Here is a 14,580-nt window from a genome sequence, read left to right as displayed (position 1 = left end):
CTCATGAGAGCCAGTTTCATCATAGCGCTTGATGATTTTTGCGATTGCACTTGAAGAAACTTTCAAAGTTCTTGAAATGTTCCTCATTGACTGACCTTCATGACTTAAAGTAATGATGGACTGTCGTTTCTCTTTGGTTATTTGAGCTGTTCTTGCCATAATTTGGACTTGGTCTTTTACCAAATAGGGCTATCTTCTGTATACCACCCCTACCTTGTCACAACACAACTGATTGGCTCAAATGCATTAAGAAGGAAATAAATCCCACAAATGCACTTTTAACAAGGCACACCTGTTAATTGAAATGCATTCCAGGTGACTACCTCATGAAGCTGGTTGAGAGAATGCCAAGAGTGTGCAAAGCTGTCATCAAGGCAAACGATGGCTACTTTGAAGAATCTCAAATATGAAATCTATTTTGATTTGATTAACACTTTTTTGGTTACTACATGATTCCATGTGTTATTTCATAGTTTTGATGTCTTCACTATTATTCTACAATGTGGAAAATAGTACAAATAAAGACAAACCCTGGAATGAGTAGGTGTGTCCAAACTTTTGACTGGTACTGTATATAAAATACATATACTGTATATATATATATATATTATTATTTTTTTTTACATATTTTCCTTTATTCTTTTCCCCTAACCCTACCACCCCTTCCCTAATTGGAGTAAACTTATTGACAGCAACACTTAGGCTTCTACTTCCAGTTTACACATTCTATATACATTTTACGGACACAGTATATTTTACAATAGTTTTATTTTCTTCGTTTTTAGTCCCATCCTTCAGCTATCCTCAACCCGTCCCATCTATCTCTGAAGACCATCCAGTTTTGATTTCTATTTGACCTATATATTTCAACTGTGCTGTTTCAAAAAAGTTCTCAACCTATGTACATTTTACAGACCAAGTATATTTTACATTAGTTGTCTTGGTATTTTTTGTCCCACTGAGTTGTTTGAGTTTTGTTAGGGAATGATTTACCTCAAACAGACAACACTTAGAGGAACTAAAATAATATGCATCCATGCCAAGTGCATTCTACCCAGGCAGGTCTGGGCGTGTATTGACATAGAGTCAGGGTAGGAGTGCTGATATAGAATCAGTTTAGCCTTTTAGATCATAATGAATAAGATTATATAGCCAGGTCTCTAAGGCTAAATTACTTATTCTGCTTTGTCAGTATATATGAAGCCAATGAAAATAGCAGAGTTGTTTCTGTTATATACTATGAGATAAGAAGTAGGCCAAAGGTATAGTGTCACTAGTTAGGTTTCCATCCAATTGGTGACAGATTTTCATGTAAATATTCTAAAATCCGTATAAAGAAAATATGTGCATTTTCCCACCAGTGGTGTGTTTCCACCAAACAGACTTGTTGCAGATAAAAATCAGTATATTATGAGGTAGTGCACAAAAAAATGTAGTTTTTCGCTTAAGATTTTATGTACTGAATAAAAATCTAAAGTTCAGTGTGTTTCCATCGCATTTTCAACTCTACGCATAGTTTTGTCACAAAAACAGTTGCGTTAAATAGCAAATGTGCCTACTCTGGTCATGGCACGTGCGCTCTAGCCAACAGCTCACAGATACAGTGCGGGTAGGCAAATCTACATGATGAGATTATTATGGATAAGAGCGAGAATATTTTTATTTGTGACGTCAGTCAAGCATCGATCATCATGTCACCAGAATAAGACCCTCGATATTTATTGGAAAGGAGCATCAAAATCACCGTACACTTTCACTACCCTGTGAAGTTCATCACTATTTATTTCTGTAGCCTAATACGAAACACCGCAATAATCTGCATGGTTTCCCGAGTCGTAGTGGGAGGATCACATACCATATCATCGCGTGACTCCAAGTTTACTTCGATATGATGGTTATTATATCAATATTTGCGCATAAAGGCATTTCCACCGCCATTTCTCGCATTATACATTTTACCGACACAAAAAGATCCCACCTTGTCAAACGAACAAATGATCTGTCGGCATTAATAAAATTGTACCGAAACTTCCTGTTTCCATCACAGCTGTCGTGATTTTTTTAAATACAGTATGACTTTACTCGCATAAAAACTGTGGATGGAAACGTGGTTACTAACTGATATCCAGCATCACTGACACCAAGCCAGTTAACTTTTCAGATTGTGACCTATCATTTTGATAATGCCTAACTGGATATGTGTTTTCAATACATATCATAACACAAAAAAATGGGTTACAAGGTTATAAGGTTACTTGAACAATACATTTAAACAATGACATCAGAAAATAACAATGCATCGTTATTGCCCTTCTATCATGGTGTTTAATTTCTAGTATTTGTCACACTTGAGCAACGGCTGTCATTATTTAGACTGCAGTACTTAAACACTGTCCTTGATTGCATACAGTACATAGCGAACATATGGCCTTTGCCAAAATAGATTTTGTTAAAGGACAATGCTGTCAAAACATTTGGCAGTGCTCTCATCATTTTCTGTAAGCATTTGAAAGTTCATTTGAGACTTTGTTTGTTTTATGTCTCCCGCAGCTGCTCCCTCTTCGTCTCTGTGTACTAGAAATGACGTCAAGATAGCGATAAAGGTGAGCCTTCCTCGCTGCTTATGGTTTCAGTTTGTTACCATGGAAGCACTCTCCACTTCCTGCCAGAGTAGGGCTTCCTGTGTTCATTCATTTTGTGAGTGTGTGCTCCAGAGGAGTTACTAAGATGTGTTTGCAATACCATATAAGGGGTTTTATGAACAATGAGCTCAGGGCTTTCCCTAAATAAAATAAACATGGTTAAGGACATGGCTGTGATTATCATAAGCATGTCTGTCTTCCTGACGACGAGTTAAGTGAATTCCTTTCATACATGTGAGAATATACAAAGGTGTGCGAGTGTACACACACACATGCACGCACACACGCACGCACACACCCTTCTGTCCCTTTCCAAACCTCTTGTCCGACATTCCAATCTCGACCCATTTGCAAAGCAACGAATTATCCCTACTTAAAACAGGCAAATGGAATGCAAATGTTTAGACAGCTTGACATGTTATTTCAAGAGACCGTGAAATTGTAGCTACAAAACCAAAAAGTGGTCTATCTTGGTCAAAATCTGCTCTTTCATGTGATTAATAGTGCTCTTTGGCATTGCCATTACATATATAAACACTGGTCACAAATGATAAACCATGTTTTAGGTGTGTGTTTTCAAGGGTGAGAGATTCTCTGTGCCTGTCTGTGATGTTCACCAGAGATCTTGACCATCTGTCCTCCCAGCCACCTCCTCTTCCTCTGATAACATAAAACTGCTGAGCAGACAACCATTATGTCATTAAAACAGGCCGTTCTCTCTCTCTCTCTCTCTCTCTCTCTCTCTCTCTCTCTCTCTCTCTCTCTCTCTCTCTCTCTCTCTCTCTCTCTCTCTCTCTCTCTCTCTCTCTCTCTCTCTCTCTCTCTCTCTCTCTCTCTCTCTCTCTCATACTTCAACACCTAGACAGAGACCTTTGAGCAGGGTGCAGCGGTTTGGCCATGAGTGGGTTTATCATATTTTCCACTGAGGCCAGCCTTGAGAATGTGAAAGCAGTGCATACACAGCAAAGAGCTCGTAGAGAGACTACTTTGAGGTAGACACAATGGCAAAGAGTCAATGCTGCATCTAAGAATGCAGCAGCTGTGATATTTTATTCTTACAGCTGTATGCTCTTTTATTATGCTGACTATCCCATGTATTTTGGGTTGTTTGCAGAATCCCTGCCCTGGCGTCAGAGAGGGAGGGGCAGACATGAGGACCTTCCTTCCTCTGCCTGGGCCTCGGCTGCAGCGTAGAGCTGGAGTCATGCCAGCTCCCTTATATCCAGCCCTGTGCTGCACTATGTATCAATGACCTCAGCTGTTTCTCCCCACTGTAATGCCATTCCATAACTCATAGTGCCACATTTACTGATGAGGGCGGTAAATGTGGCACTATTCTGTGAAATGAAAATGCATATGAGTTTGGCCTACAGTACTGTTCTCAGGCTGCTGTATAGCACCTGTTGGAAGGCAACCAAAACACTGCCTGCCTCGCCCTGCCCTTTCAGAAGAGCAGTCCACTATATAAAACACAAGATTTGTACAGCAGGCCTGGTCAGCTCGGAGCAGCAGTACACATTACAATTAAGTTAGACAGCTTCCTAATTAGGCAAGGAGCATGAGTGTCTAACAGAGGTTCAGCCTACGCTGAACACGCTGTGGTGGGAGTGTTAAGGGCTGGTGTGTAGGTCAGGTTAGGGCCCGTGTCACAGCCAGTAAATGGGAGTATGAGCAACAGGCGAGCAGCCAGCCAGCCACTGATTATTAATTTGTAAAGGCGCCCTGTGACTGGCTGTGGCTTTGTAGGTGAGAGGTGGTAGCAGCCAGGCGAGCGGAGCGTAGAGGAGGGCGGATGGGAGCAGAGCCTGTCGAGGTGAAACAAGCTCAGCTCAGCTCGCCATCTTTCTCACCACAGCTGCTAAAGGTCACCGGAGCAACTGCATGCCAAGCCAAGCCCTGCTCTTTACTAGAAAGAAGAAAAGAAAGCAACGCCTCCAAATAAAGAGTGTTCAGCACAGTCGCAGAAGAGGCCACCAGTTAATTCTACTGTGATCGACCACATCGCCTTTAGCAGGTGGGGACGTGGAGGACCTCACACAACCAGAATGTCAAACCTGAATATTAACCCAAATTATCATGAGAAGCGCACCTTCACTTTGTGGTACTTTTGAACTTTGCATAAAGAAACAGTAGGCCCCACAGTATACTACTCCTATACCCTTCTTAACAGTGACTCAATCTGATGTGGATCCTTCTCAGAAACATTTGAACTTTCCTTCATCTTTCTATCACTAGAAAGGAGACATGTTCTCCTACCACACCTATCACCACTGACAGTTAACAGTTGAATAGTGGCCGCCACATGGTTGTGTTGGTCTACATCCTGTTTACGCTAGGTCTATTTTAACCTTGACCCCTTTGTCATGCGTGGGCATGCTTTAAGGTCAGCTCTGAGGGGTCAGTCCTCATTGATGTGAATGGACAGCTGCCCCCGCTGTTCAACTGACTCTCCATGTGCTGTTCTGTGCAGTGCATCACAGAGGACTGCAGGAAGAGAGCCTGAACAGATATCAAAGGTCCCCTCAGCTTACAGCTGCATAAATATCCACCAGGTATTATTTCAAACAGATCACCATTCTTATCTTTTAAGTGAGCAGGGACAAACAAGAACGGGACAAAAGGCAACGGAATCCCAACAGCAGAAGCCATGAGAATTATAGCCGTACACGAGAGCCTGAGAGGATTTTAGTTCTGCTCTAATGTTTGTTTGTGTCCATGAGAGCAGCCTTTCAATGTGTTCGTTACCCAGACGCAGGTTTCGGCCAGGACTTGATCACAAGAGGTTGTTTTCTCATTGTAGACTTGATTCTTATGCAACACGATATTCACAGAGTTGAGTAACCATTAGACACAAAGGAAGACTTCATAAACAGTTGAGTTTAATCTATTTGTTTTGGTTGTCATCAAAATGTATCCAATCAACTCAAACAAAGCAAGCCTGGATTTGTAAACAGAAATTCAGCAACATAATATAAAGGATGTAACATAATGTCCTATCATCAATGTTGTTGTTTAGTGAGATGTCAAGGTTTTTCCCACTGATGCACTCTTCTCTGTCACACGTGGGGTATACAACTGAGGCTGACTGGTCTGAGACCACAGTTTAAAGTGAACAGTGAAAACCCACCAACAGTACTGAACTCCACCAGAGACTCCTGTATCCCAGAGCCACAGGAATTTCAGTTTGTGGTGGCAGCTGTGGTCTCAGTGAACACAGACGGTCTCTATATCTTTCCCTCCTGCTCCGTTTCACTCTCAACTCAAACACACACACACACACACACACACACACACACACACACACACACACACACACACACACACACAGTAACATCAGGCCTGCCGTGAACAGACTCAAAGTGTGGAGGCAGAGAGGTTCACCAAGTCAGCATAAAAACAGAGGGCCTCTTCTGGGAAATTCATCAACCCATGGTTGTAACATTACTGTAAACATCCAGCATGTGTGAACGCAAGAGTTCTCTCTTTGTTCATTTAGTACAACACACAGCAGGGTAATAGACGCCTACAGTGGCAGGTGAATATGTCACAGGTGTGACTAATTTGCATGTTTAACCTAACAAGCATTTCTATTGGTTAATTGCATGGTCATGTGACTTGAGCTGCATGTATTTAAACCCCCTGTTGCGTGTTTCTTGGCGCTGCCCATAAGATGTGAAAGCAATCTGGAGGCATGGTGGAGCTTAGGTTTTGCCAGAGCATGGGATGTCTTGTTTTGGTAAAAGCACATGGCTTATGGATTTTGTTTGAGCTGAAGTGAGATCTTTAAGAAGATGGACGCCTGCCTCCTCGGCTGCATTGCTTCCTGTGCCCCTTTCAGTTTTTTTGGTTTGTATGTCTGTATTTTAACTAGCATGGTTTTAACAATAAAGAGGAAGATAAATGATATTTATGAAAAATTTGGAAACAAAGCAAAATAATGGAATGGAGAAACTGGAATGTGTTGAAATGGAACAATGGAAAACCATGCCTTAAAATAAATGTTAAACTGTCTTTTGTGTTCTGCCTCTGCTTCCTGCTCAATCAGCCCTTCTGAAATTAGCCCACTCAACTACCTCATCCCCATATTGTTATTTATTTTGCTCATTTGCACCCCAGTATCTCTATTTGCACATCATCTCTTGCACATCTATCATTCCAGTGTTAATACCAATTGTAATTATTTTGCACTATGGCCTATTTATTGCCTTACCTCCATAACTTGCTACATTTGCACACACTGTATATATATTTTCTGTGGTATTTTTGACTTTATATGTTGTTTTACCCCATATGTACAGTGGGGAAAAAAAGTATTTAGTCAGCCACCAATTGTGCAAGTTCTCCCACTTAAAAAGATGAGAGAGGCCTGTAATTTTCATCATAGGTACACATTACTATGACAGACAAAATGAGAAAAATCCAGAAAATCACATTGTAGGATTTTTAATGAATTTATTTGCAAATTATGGTGGAAAATAAGTATTTGGTCACCTACAAACAAGCAAGATTTCTGGCTCTCACAGACCTGTAACTTCTTCTTTAAGAGGCTCCTCTGTCCTCCACTCGTTACCTGTATTAATGGCACCTGTTTGAACTTGTTATCAGTATAAAAGACACCTGTCCACAACCTCAAACAGTCACACTCCAAACTCCACTATGGCCAAGACCAAAGAGCTGTCAAAGGACACCAGAAACAAAATTGTAGACCTGCACCAGGCTGGGAAGACTGAATCTGCAATAGGTAAGCAGCTTGGTTTGAAGAAATCAACTGTGAGAGCAATTATTAGGAAATGGAAGACATACAAGACCATTGATAATCTCCCTCGATCTGGGGCTCCACGCAAGATCTCACCCCGTGGGGTCAAAATGATCACAAGAACGGTGAGCAAAAATCCCAGAACCACACGGGGGGACCTAGTGAATGACCTGCAGAGAGCTGGGACCAAAGTATCAAAGCCTGCCATCAGTAACACACTACGCCGCCAGGGACTCAAATCCTGAAGTGCGAGACGTGTCCCCCTGCTTAAGCCAGTACATGTCCAGGCCCGTCTGAAGTTTGCTTTTGTGCATTTGGATGATCCAGAAGAGGATTGGGAGAATGTCATATGGTCAGATGAAACCAAAATATAACTTTTTGGTAAAAACTCAACTCGTCGTGTTTGGAGGACCAAGAATGCTGAGTTGCATCCAAAGAACACCATACCTACTGTGACGCATGGGGGTGGAAACATCATGCTTTGGGACTGTTTTTCTGCAAAGGGACCAGGACGACTGATCCGTGTAATGGAAAGAATGAATGGGGCCATGTATCGTGAGATTTTGAGTGAAAACCTCCTTCCATCAGCAAGGGCATTGAAGATGAAATGTGGCTGGGTCTTTCAGCTTCAGCGTAAGAAGCATTTCAAGGTCCTGGAGTGGCCTAGCCAGTCTCCAGATCTCAACCCTATAGAAAATCTTTGGAGGGAGTTGAAAGTCCGTGTTGCCCAGCAACAGCCCCAAAACATCACTGCTCTAGAGGAGATCTGCATGGAGGAATGGGCCAAAATACCAGCAACAGTGTGTGAAAACCTTGTGAAGACTTACAGAAAACGTTTGACCTGTGTCATTGCCAACAAAGGGTATATAATAAAGTATTGAGAAACTTTTGTTATTGACCAAATACTTATTTTCCACCATAATTTGCAAATACATTCATAAAAAATCCTACAATGTGATTTTCTGGATTTATTTTCTTCTCATTTTGTCTGTCATAGTTGACGTGTACCTATGATGAAAATTACAGGCCTCTCTCATCTTTTTAAGTGGGAGAACTTGCACAATTGGTGGCTGACTAAATACTTTTTTCCCCCACTGTAACTCTGTGTTGTTGTTTTTATCGCACTGCTTTGCTTTATCTTGGCCAGGTCGCAGTTGTAAATGAGAACTTGTTATCAACTGGCTTACCTGGTGAAATAAAGGTGAAATAAATAAAAAACATTCCAGACCTATAACCTTTCACCTTTCCACCTCGTGACAAATACACAAACTGTAAAGACATCAAATGTACAGGGGGTGCAATTGGGTTTGTGATATTTTCAGCAAATGTATGTCAGCATCTTTTTTTCTCAGTTGTGTTTTTGTTTGTTTACAGCTATGGGTTTCTCTTAACTGATCAAAAGCCAGAACAGACAGACAGTTGTGACAGTTATGGTAACAGGCAAACCTAATTTCTTACACACCTGCACCAAGGAATGTCTGCCTGCTAGAGGTTTGATGCCACCAATTCTACTCTACCCGATTACATTATCATCCATACATTCTATTGTTTTCTGAGGGGTGACCAAATCAATAACTCTGGGGTACCCCAGGGTACAACACTGGGTCTCTTTACATTTCTCCCCCAAATGGACTCACATCAGTGGCGGCTCCTGAAAAAATTCTCAGGGGGGGCAATTTTTCTGATGATTTAGGTGACCTACACACATTTTAAAAAAGATATGTCCAGCAACAACATGAAGACAGGGGCAGCATATAAGTCAATACCAGAAGCATTTATTGACTGATCTCAAAAGTGTTGGCTTACAAAATCAAAATAAGTTATCACAGTAAAAATAATCAAGGGTGTTCTTTCACATTCCTCAACACTGCATAAACAATATGCATTTCCATAAACAAATGAAATATCAGCTGAAAATACAGCATCTTGGTATTTGTTCAGATTGCAGGATCAACAAGAGCTTTTACCACATTTTTTGCCTCATGGTTGAATTGGAAATATGTGCACCTGAGCATAATTCACAACAAGTAAGCAGGAGCTTTTGATAGAGGCTACTGAAAACATTGATGCAAGTTATTGGTAATAAGACATTTTTATAGACTTCCATATTCTGCCCTCTTGTATAGATTTGTGAAAATGAACAGTGATAGACATTTTGCCTGAAAACAGAATTTGAAAGTAATTTCTAGAAATGGTAAACACAGCTATCTGTATGGCTTTGTAAAAATGAACAACCATATTCTGGCCAATTGTATAGATTTGTAAATATGAACAACCATATTCTGGCCAATTGTATAGATTTGTAAAAATGAACATGAACAGATTATTTTTTTAAAAACTTTTTTTTAAATGAAAAATAACTATTTTAAACAACATCAACTGTGAACTGATTTGGGCGTGTGTGTGTTAAAGAGACAGACAGGGAGGGACAAAGAGAGAGAGAGGCTACATTACTTGTACTGAAACTGTTCTCTTCTCTGTTTCAATACAGCAAAGCGTTCAATGACTTGTGAAAATGAAAGATCGAATGATATTGTTTAATCTTACCTTATGGCCTGCACACTGCTTGTGAAGCTGTCGAGGGCACGTTTGATAAAGACAGCATCGATGTCCTTCTTCTGTAGCTTCTGGTACAGAATGTCGACGTGGGGCATGATTTTGTGAAAAAGCCGCAGGAAAAAAATAAAATCTTCATCATGTAGCATCCTCACGTAGCCAGATGCCTCTCTCACGGTGGGCTGGTAGCAGAAAACTGCATTAGCTACATCGCAGCCTGCTAGCCAGATTTTTCGTTCATACCAATTTTTGGAAAATCCTCGGGTGTAGGACTTTCCCCCTTTAGTAGAAACCTGTTGAATTATTAAATTTGGTCTGGGAGGTCCTAATTGTTTCGTTGCCAATTTATCTTGATTTGTTCGCCGACAAAAAGGAACTTCTTTCAAAGAGACAATCGAGTTGCACTGCCATTTTGACAGTAGTAGTGAATTGATTGATGAGGCTACCCGCTCTTTTTTTAGTTACGTTCATGGTTATGTTACGTATGACGAAAGCGCGTAAGTGCAAGCCCTCAGAAACCCATAGAGATTGTATTGAAAGCTCTGATATTTGAAAAAAATAGATTTTACATTAGAGGCTATGAGAGACTTCTGGGCGATTTTCAACCTGACTGAAATCGCCCCAAAACGGGCAGGGACATTTGAAGCACGACTTTAGCCTGATTGGACATTTAGTGGCAGATCAGACGTCTAGATTAGAACACTGATAACTACTGTTGCCGTGATATAATTGATTAGGAAAAAAATCCCTTTATTTTCCCGTTTGGCAGTGCGTCGCCCATATCGCCCTAATGAACACACCGCCCCTGACTCACATACTGTATATCATCGGAATAGTTACTTCTCTGATTATGATAGAGGTTTCCCTTCAAATCAAATCAAATGTTATTTGTCACATACACGTGTTTAGCAGATGTTATTGCGGGTGTAGCGAAATGCTTGTGCTTCTAGCTCCGACAGTGCAGTAATAACACAACGTCTCCTAAGAGCTAGTAGCGAGGCCGCCATCCTCGTCGGCGCCAGCTACTAACTCTTCTGAGTTCTAGTCCTATTCTCAGCTAAAAGGGTCAATCCAGAGTTTAGTTCTGGGAACTGATCCCGAATCAAATGGGGGACGCTGATCAATGGCTAATCTGCATTGTGGGCTTCCTTATTAAAATGGCATGTTGAGGATTTATTCCCTGCTGTACGCCATGTATCTGGTGGGTAGAGAAGGGCAGCGAGTGGGAGGGTTTGATTATCTGCATCTATCATCATGGAGAAAGAAAGGGGTGAGGGATAGACCTTTACAGTCCTTGGCTATTATCTTCACCATCAACATGGAGGTGTAACCAAGGCTATACATCTGCTGTCTGGAGGTTGGCACAGATGCTATTTATTGCATTCTAATCAGATAGCAAAAGCATCACTCTCTGATAACACGTCAGAGATATAAGTGTGTGGGTCATCCAAGGCCTAAATCATATGGAAGGAAGGACCACATATTTGGTCAAAGTAGATTATTAGTGATTGCTAAAGGACTCCGAACATCATAGTACTACACAGCACTTCAGCACTTAATGCTAAAATTAAACAAATTGCTTCTTCCTCCTAAGTGTTACTCTACTGTACCCCCACCCACTTTAGTAGCAAAAATTCTGCCATAATTTAGCAGACCTCGTTACAAGATCACTATAGCAACACACATTACCAATTCCAAAACAGCAATTTTCTAAATTTCCCAGCTTTGCTGCTTCTGCCCTGTAAATAACATCCATCCAGGGAATGTGTTGCAGCATTATCCTGACATATTCTGAGCAGCAATGCCTTGACATACAGTAGCTTTGTCCTTTCAAGTGCAAGCCTTTCAGGCATTTCCGCATCACCAAGACATGCTGTTCTGTTCTGTTCTGTTCTGAGCAGCCTTCCTTCCCCAATCTGAGAGTGTGTGCTTCAGAACCTGACGATGTAACTGCAGGCGTCAGAGAGCTCGCTGCACATGTTCCACTCTTACTGCTGTTATCTCTCTCCAATCTGTCACTTCTTTTCTCTTCTCTACTTCCTCTCATCCTCAGCCTGACTGAGAGATAGGGAGATCTCATCTGTCTGTTCTTTCAGCTCTAATCTGAGAGGTTCTCCCTCTCCCATCTCCCTCTTCTATCCTTCTCCCCAGTGGTAAAATGAGCCTGCAGGTATACTAGCTAACATATTTGCCATTCTATATGATGGGTAAAGTGATACTTTATCAATGCACTTCCTAGCTCTTCTTCTTTTTCATAATGTAACTGCTATCTGATTAGCTTAAGAAACAGACTCTCGTATGAAATACAACTCTTATTCGGTACATTTCACTCAATACTCAAAACTCAATATTCGTCAATAAGGATTTGAACACCAACACGGACAATTGGGTCTACTCATTTTGTATTTTTATTTATTACCTAAAAAAGAAAAATGTTCTATCACAAGTCACACTGAAATGTATTGCTTAAGAAAAAAAATATATTTATATATTTTTTTGTTTTTTTGGGAAACTTGATTTCCGTTATATTCCACCAAAAACAAAATAGGACATAGGAATTAGTCGTTGCTAATATCCCAACCACCTTGTCCCACTTATAAAAATGCACAAAGAAATACATAATTCACAGTTACCATTTTGGTTTCATAAATTAATACAGTCACACATGTGCTACACCGGTCTATAGCTAGAACATTGTACATTTTATTCTTGACTCTTGTCATTATTTTCAATGGTTGGCTACAAGAAATAACAGGCAACTTAAATGATGTGATCAGAACTCCACCAACAAACTGTTTTTTAAATGCCCTCCCCATCCCTTCTTTTGTCCCGTCCCATCTCATCTTTTAATCTTTTTTATTTTTTTATTTCACACATAAGTGAGGCACACACAGAGTATAGTTCATACATGTATACAAAATTCTATTAAATTTAGGGGGGAGTAAATTGTCCTTTGAAATGTCTTATCCAAGGAGACAGGAAGTGCATGTCATGTCGTCTCACGTCCTCAGAGGACACCTGCCAAGTCAGAGTCAGGCCACTTTGTTGCCATAGTTGCACATTGCAGTCAAAACTTCCACCTCAGGTACTTTGTTTTGTCAATGTGTTGCTTTTCAGCTTGTTGGTGGGCAGGACAGAGTGGGGGGTTTGGACAAAGAAGACCAACAAACATGGCAACACAATGGAGAAAATGGGAAAATCGATTGAGGAACAAACACAGATTACAAACGCATCAATATTAATTCACTCAACGTGCTTACCCCTAAAAACTACAGCTCTCATGTGGTTACAGACTCTTAAATGAATTAATTAATCAAAGTAAATAATTTGTTCATCTTATATCTGACACACACTGCAAGGGCAACGTTTAAGGCACAGAAGCCTTGACATAATAGACTTCACCCGCTAAAAGCACAAACAAGAGATGCCCAAATGCTCAGTGACAATAGCGTTGTGACAAAATACAGGTAAAGAAAGAAACAAATGCCCCCACCATGTCCCCCAGTCCACACCTGTCTTGTTTAGTGAAAGATAAGGCCACTTAAAAAAAGAAGAGGTTCACCAAACAAGGTAATCTCTCACTGCAAACTCTGTGAGTGCAATCATGGTAGGGTGGTCAGACATTGTGTGTTTCTCCATACAAGTTTGGGTTTGTGGATGTGTACGCTGGTACAATGGGTTTCCCTGTTAGTTAGCCCAAACATGCACCTTGTTGAACACTATGTTATTAAGTAGGCTGAGAGGGGTTATAGTTGGTTGCTGCCTGGGTCCTTGTCTCTGTGTTGAGGAGAAAGGTGTTGGTTGAACTAGCGTTCAGGGAGGAAAGTCAGTTGCTCATCACAGTCCAGGGAATGTTCAGTTCAGGGTAAGATATGAGTCCAGTCTTCTGTTTTGGTTTGCTTTGAGAATACTTGGAGCAGGACACTGCTGTTGTTTTTCAGAACATAAAAACCTAACCAACAAAAGCAGCTGATCATTATTCATGCATGTTTTACCTCCTTTACCACCCATTTCTCCTCTATTTGTTTTCTTCCAACAAAAAAAATTATCAGGATAATTCACACTTTTTGCATGCAAAGAAAAGTTACTATTTTCCCCCATCTATCAAAGTCCCATGTAGCAGCAAATCTCTTAGCAAGTCTGTCAAAGGCCTAATCTGATATGTGAGGGAGTCCACTGGTGGAGGCACTAGTTGATGAAAGAGGAGACAGGTTCCCTGCTTGGGATTTCTTAGCTTTCTTCCACCTCTCTTTTCAAATATTAGAACGTAGCTTGACGTAATCACATTTTTCTAACAAGGGCCTTGGTTAAAAGGGTGATGTTGGATCAAAAAGGAATATATCCGACATATGTCTAAATCATCTGAATGGTAAGGAATGGAGAGTATCGTCTGTACCAAACCTCCATGGTTTGAGTGACAAAAGGGGTGAATCAGCCCTCTCAATGAATATACACAAATGTCACACACACACACACACACACTTATAAACCCCTTCCAAATATCACACACATTTGAGATCCCCACCTATAAGTGAAATAGGTCTGTAAGACACAAGTTGGATTCAATGGGATTTTTTCTCCATTATTTGTTATGACCCTAATGAGTGAATGAGCTGATGAATGATC

Source organism: Coregonus lavaretus, assembly GCF_964263955.1.
Source record: "Coregonus lavaretus genome assembly, chromosome: 11".
Classification (NCBI taxonomy): domain Eukaryota; kingdom Metazoa; phylum Chordata; class Actinopteri; order Salmoniformes; family Salmonidae; genus Coregonus; species Coregonus lavaretus.
Note: the sequence above shows the minus strand (reverse complement) of the source record.